Below are 6,064 nucleotides of genomic sequence, written 5' to 3'. Positions count from 1 at the left end.
TCACCACCACTCTCTGGGCTCAGCCCTCCAGCCAGTTCCTAACCCAGCACAGAGTGTAGTGCTCCAAGCCACGAGCTGACTGTGATCCTGTGATCCTGTGATACTGTGACTCAATGATCTTACAGTATCACCAAGGTTGGAAGAGACCTCAAAGATCATCGAGTCCGACCTGTCACCACAGACCTCATGACTAGACCATGGCACCAAGTGCCACATCCAATCCCCTCTTGAACCCCTCCAGGGATGGTGACTCCACCACCTCCCTGGGCAGCACATTCCAAGGCCTCACAACTCTCTCTGTGAGAAACTTTCTCCTCATGCCGAGCCTAAACTTCCCCTGGTGCAGCTTGAGACTGTGTCCTCTTGTTCTGGTGCTCATTGCTTGAGAGAAGAGACCAACCCCCTCCTGGCTACAACCACCCTTCAGGTAGCTGTAGACAGCAAGAAGGTCTCCCCTGAGCCTCCCCTTCTCCAGGCTAAGCAACCCCAGCTCCCTCAGCCTCTCCTCGTAGGGTTTGTGCTCGAGGCCTCTCCCCATCCTCACTGCCCTTCTCTGGACACATTCAACCTACATCTCTCCTGCTCCAGTTTCAAACCATTGCCCCTTGTCCTATCACCACAGGCCCTTCTAAACAGTCCCTCCTCAGCCTTCCTGTAGGGCCCTTCAGATACTGGAATGCAGCTCTGAGGTCTCCCCATAAATCTGTCTTAAATCTCATTAATTAAGACAGATCCCATACTCTTCAGACTATTTTTAACTGTTGTCATTGAAGCCCCTGGATGGTTGACCTCATCTTCCTCCTCAGATCCCTTCCAACCCCTAACATCCTGTGATCCTATGATTTGGGATTAAAACACAAGAACAGAGGTCACAAGTAACAAAAGTTAGCCCAAATGCCTCTGCATTCAGAAGTCCATGGCTGAGCACTAACAGGTGCTTAAAGGTGATCAAGTTCAAGCTGTAATGTTGCAGCCAGAACTGGTTTGCACGGGAGATAGAATCTGGCTGCCTGTGGAAGGAGCTGGCTGAACTCCAGGAGCAAGTCAAGGTCAAAGTGGAACTACAGGCATTAAAAGGAGGCAGAAATTTGGGCAGCTGGGAACCAGCAGTGCCTGCCCTGCCAAACCACCCAGCACTTGAATCACTGCATCTGGGTCGAGGCAATCCCAGGCACAAATCCAGGCTGGGTAGGGACTGGCTGGAAAGCAGCCCTGAAGAGAGAGACTTGGGGGTGCTGGGGGAGGAGAAGCTCACCAGGAGCTCTCAGTGTGCACTTGCAGCCCAGAAAGCCAATCAGATCCTGGGCTGCAGCAGGAGAAGTGTGGCCAGCAGGGCAAGGGAGGTGATTCTCCCCCTCTGCTCAGCACTGCTGAGACCCCACCTGGAGTCCTGCCTCCAGTTCTGGAGCCCCTATTCCAAGAGGGATGTGGAGGTGCTGGAAGGTGTCCAGAGAAGGGCCACAAGGATGATCAGAGGGCTGGAGCACCTCTCCTGTGAGGACAGACTGAAGGAGTTGGGGCTGTTCAGTCTGGAGAAGAGAAGGCTCCCAGGTGACCTCATTGTGGCCTTCCAGTATCTGAAGGGGGCTCCAGGAAGGCTGGGGAGGGACTGCTCAGGATCTCAGGTAGTGCTAGGACTAGGGAGAATGGAATGAAGCTGGAGGTGGGGAGATTGAGGCTGGAGGTGAGGAGGAAGTTCTTCCTCATGAGAGTGGTGAAGCCCTGGAATGGGATTGTCCAGGGAGGTGGTTGGGGCCCTGTCCCTGGAGGTGTTTAAGCCCAGGCTGGCTGAGGCTGTGGCCAGGCTGATGTAGTGTGGGGTGTCCCTGCCCATGGCAGGGGGGTTGGAAGTAGCTGATCCTTGTGCTCCCTTCCAACCCTCACTGATACTATAATACTTCAAATGATCTCTTCACAACAGGAAAGAAAGGAGCCATGCAAAGTATACCTCAGAGAAGCTCCTTCCCCATGTGGATGCAAAACCTGGGAAGCAGTAGGCAGCTGCTAGGAGTTTCAGGATGGGACCTGAGCAGGAGTGCCAATTCTGAGTAGCCACCTTCCCAGAGGCCTATCTGCACAGACAGCTTTGCAACACTGCCCCTGGCTCGTGACCTCTGTGGGCTGCACATGCTGTAACTGGCATGGGAAATTTCTGGGGAGGCCTGAGATGGGCTTGGTTGTGGCAAACTACTTGCAGTGCAGGAAGCATGTGCAGCACACTCAGACCCACATTTTTAAGCCTTTAAATTCTATTGCCAGGTTCATGTAAAGGCACAGCTGGCTTCTTAAGGAGAGCTGAACAGGCATTATCTCCTACCTCCACCAGCCAGTAAGCTTAAACAGTCTCTCAGCTGCCAGCCTTGCCTGAGATTACTGAGAGGAGTGATACCACAGGGTGCTTTGGCCTTTCAGGGGTAAGGAGTGGCATGCACTTGAGAGGCAGCAGAGTGACAGCAGCAGCAGGGCTGTACCACAGGGCTACATCCTGCAAGCACATGGGAGTAGACCCTACAAAGAAAAGTCTGGCAGCTCTTCAGGCAGAAAGTGCTGAGTTATCAGAACTGCCCTGCAACAAGGAATGGACTGATCAGTGCCACTTCTATAGGGGCTGATACCTGCCCTTCTGCATAGGCCTTGTGATCCAGTTCTGGGCCCCTCAATATAAGAAGGACATTGAGAGACTTGAAAGTGTCCAGAGAAGGGCAACGAGGCTGGGGAGAGATCTGGAGCACAGCCCTGTGAGGAGAGGCTGAGGGAGCTGGGGTTGCTTAGCCTGGAGAAGAGGAGGCTCAGGGGAGACCTTCTTGCTCTCTGCAACTCCCTGAAGGGAGGTTGCAGCCAGGTGGGGGTTGGTCTCTTCTCCCAGGCAACCAGCACCAGAACAAGAGGACACAGTCTCCAGCTGTGCCAGGGGAGGTTTAGGCTGGACAAAAAGCTCAACAGGAGCTCTCAGTGTGCACTTGCAGCCCGCAAAGCCAATCAGATCCTGGGCTGCAGCAGGAGAAGTGTGGCCAGCAGGGCAAGGGAGGTGATTCTCCCCCTCTGCTCAGCTCTGCTGAGACCCCACCTGGAGTCCTGCCTCCAGTTCTGGAGCCCCTATTCCAAGAGGGATGTGGAGGTGCTGGAAGGTGTCCAGAGAAGGGCCAGGAGGATGATCAGAGGGCTGGAGCACCTCTCCTGTGAGGACAGACTGAAGGAGTTGGGGCTGTTCAGTCTGGAGAAGAGAAGGCTCCCAGGTGACCTCATTGTGGCCTTCCAGTATCTGAAGAGGGCCTCCAAGAAGGCTGGGGAGGGACTGCTCAGGATCTGAGGTAGTGCTAGGACTAGGGGGAATGGCATGAAGCTGGAGGTGGGGAGATTGAGGCTGGAGGTGAGGAGGAAGTTCTTCCCCATGAGAGTGGTGAAGCCCTGGAATGGGTTGTCCAGGGAGGTGGTTGGGGCCCCATCCCTGGAGGTGTTTAAGCCCAGGCTGGATGAGGCTCTGGGCAGCCTGATGTAGTGTGAGGTGTCCCTGCCCATGGCAGGGGGGTTGGAACTAGATGATCCTTGTGCTCCCTGCCAACCCTGACTGATACTATGATACTATGGTAAGAAGTTCTTCCCAGAAAGAGAGATTGGCCATTGGGATGTGCTGCCCAGGGGGGTGGTGGAGTCACCATCCCTGGAGGTGTTCAAGAGGGGATTGGATGTGGCACTTGCAGCCATGGTTTAGTTAGTCCTGAGGTGCTGGGTGCTAGGTTCGCCTTGATGATCTCTGAGGTCTTTTCCGACCTTACTGATTCTACGATTCCTCCTCTGAGCAGGCAGCATTCTGGTGGCCACAGCTGATGTCCTGCACAGCACACTGTGACTCTTTCTGGAAGGGCACTGGCTGCACATTTACAAAGCAAGGTAAAGCTTACACAGGGAGTGGGAGATTTCAGGATGGGCAACGCCAAGAAACGAAGTTAGCCCTGCCCAAAACTGGGTAACAATAACAAACCACCTGAGGAACTTTAACATCTGTCAACTTCAAAGAGCAAAGCAGCTATCCAAACCCCCCCTGCCCCTTTCTGTTCCTCCACACAGAAGTTATCTAAGGTTCTTTCAATGTTTTAAGCCAGGTAGCAGTGCCATGTTGCCAGGCAGCAGAGGGGGCTGCACAACTGGGAGCCGAGGGACAAAATCCATGTTGTTGTAGTTAATGAGGAGTAGAAAGCCTGAGGGGTGAGTGACCTGTTCATTAACCCAGGAGGACTCAAATAACTGGCATACCAGTTCCCAGTCTTCTGGGGTGGGATTGCTCAGTGAAAAACATCACCCTGCCCAGCCAGGGGCAGGAGTCTCCCAAGGCCAGCGGTGGAGGAAGACTTCTGCCTAGGAGGACGGGGTGGTCAGTTTTTCCCCTTGGTACATTACAGGCTGGCTTCAGGTCTCCCTTGAACCAAGCATGCCATCCTGTCTGAGAGCTCAGCAGGAGCTCTCAGTGTGCACTTGCAGCCCACAAAGCCAATCAGATCCTGGGCTGCATCAGGAGAAGTGTGGCCAGCAGGTCGAGGGAGGTGATTCTCCTCCTCTGCTCAGCTCTGCTGAGACCCCACCTGGAGTACTGTGTCCAGTTCTGGAGCCCCTATTCCAAGAGGGATCTGGAGGTGCTGGAAGGTGTCCAGAGAAGGGCCACGAGGATGAGCAGAGGGCTGGAGCACCTCTCCTGTGAGGACAGACTGAAGGAGTTGGGGCTGTTCAGTCTGGAGAAGAGAAGGCTCCCAGGTGACCTCATTGTGGCCTTCCAGTATCTGAAGGGGGCTACAGGAAGGCTGGGGAGGGACTGCTCAGGATCTCAGGGAGTGCTAGGACTAGGGGGAATGGAATGAAGCTGGAGGTGGGGAGATTGAGGCTGGAGGTGAGGAGGAAGTTCTTCCCCATGAGAGTGGTGTAGCCCTGGAATGGGTTGTCCAGGGAGGTGGTTGAGGCCCTGTCCCTGGAGGTGTTTAAGCCCAGGCTGGATGAGGCTGTGGCCAGGCTGATCTAGTGTGGGGTGTCCCTGCCCATGGCAGGGGGGGTTGGAACTAGCTGATCCTTGTGGTCCCTTCCAACCCTGACTGATACTATGATATTTAATTGGTGTGTGCAAACATGCCTAACCAGTGGGTTACAGGCTCCTATCAGTCTTGTAAGCTTTTCTGCCTGGCAGGGCTTCTGATGGGAAGTCTCCCTTAAGCCTGTTGTAGCATCACTGTCAGTTCAAAGGCTCTTGAGATGCAGGAGTTTTTCCCCCCTAGAAGTGTTTTTTTGCTTCTGGCTGCACTGTGCTTCCCAAAAATGCACTGCTGCCTGCAGTGTCTTAGGGAAAAGGAGAAGTCTTGCTGCTCTGTAGCATCAAGCCAGGTGTCAGCGAGAGGCTGAGGGAGCTGGGGTAGCTTAGCCTGGAGAAGTGGAGGCTCAGGGAGACCTTCTTGCTGTCTCCAACTCCCTGAAGGGAGGTTGTAGCCAGGTGGGGGTTGGTTTCTTCTCCCAGGCAACCAGAACAAGAGGACACAGTCTCAAGCTGTGCCAGGGGAGCTTTTAGGCTTGAGGTGAGGAGAAAGTTCTTCATAGAAAGAGTGATTTGCCATTGGAATGTGCTGCCCAGGGAGGTGGTGGAGTCCCCGTCCCTGGAGGTGTTCAAGAGGGGATTTGGACATGGCACTTGGTGCCATGGTTTAGTTATTCCTGAGGTGTTGGGTGACAGGTTGGACTTGATGATCTCTGAGGTCTTTCCCAACCTTATTGATTCTATGATTCAACGAAACTTGCCCTCACAGCCGCGGCTCCTTTAAATCCACAGACACCGCAGTCCTCCCCGGTTCGTCCTCTCAAGCGAGCCAGCCAGCCTGCCTGCCTGCGCTCCCCCCGTCCCTCTCCCCGCCTCTCTCTCCCTCTCCCCGCCTCTCTCTTCCTCCCCTCCTCTCCCCTCCCCCTCTTTCCCCTCCTCCTCCCCCCCCCCCCCTTTCTTTCTCCCCTCCCCTCTTTCCCCTTCTCTCCCTCTCCCCCCCCCGCCTCTCTCTCTCTCTCTCTCTCTCTCTCTCTCTCTCTCTCTCTCTCC

The sequence above is a fragment of the Melanerpes formicivorus genome, unplaced genomic scaffold (assembly GCF_026170545.1).
Source record: "Melanerpes formicivorus ecotype bairdi unplaced genomic scaffold, bMelFor1.0.p_v2 SCAF_87, whole genome shotgun sequence".
Taxonomy (NCBI): domain Eukaryota; kingdom Metazoa; phylum Chordata; class Aves; order Piciformes; family Picidae; genus Melanerpes; species Melanerpes formicivorus.
Note: the sequence above shows the minus strand (reverse complement) of the source record.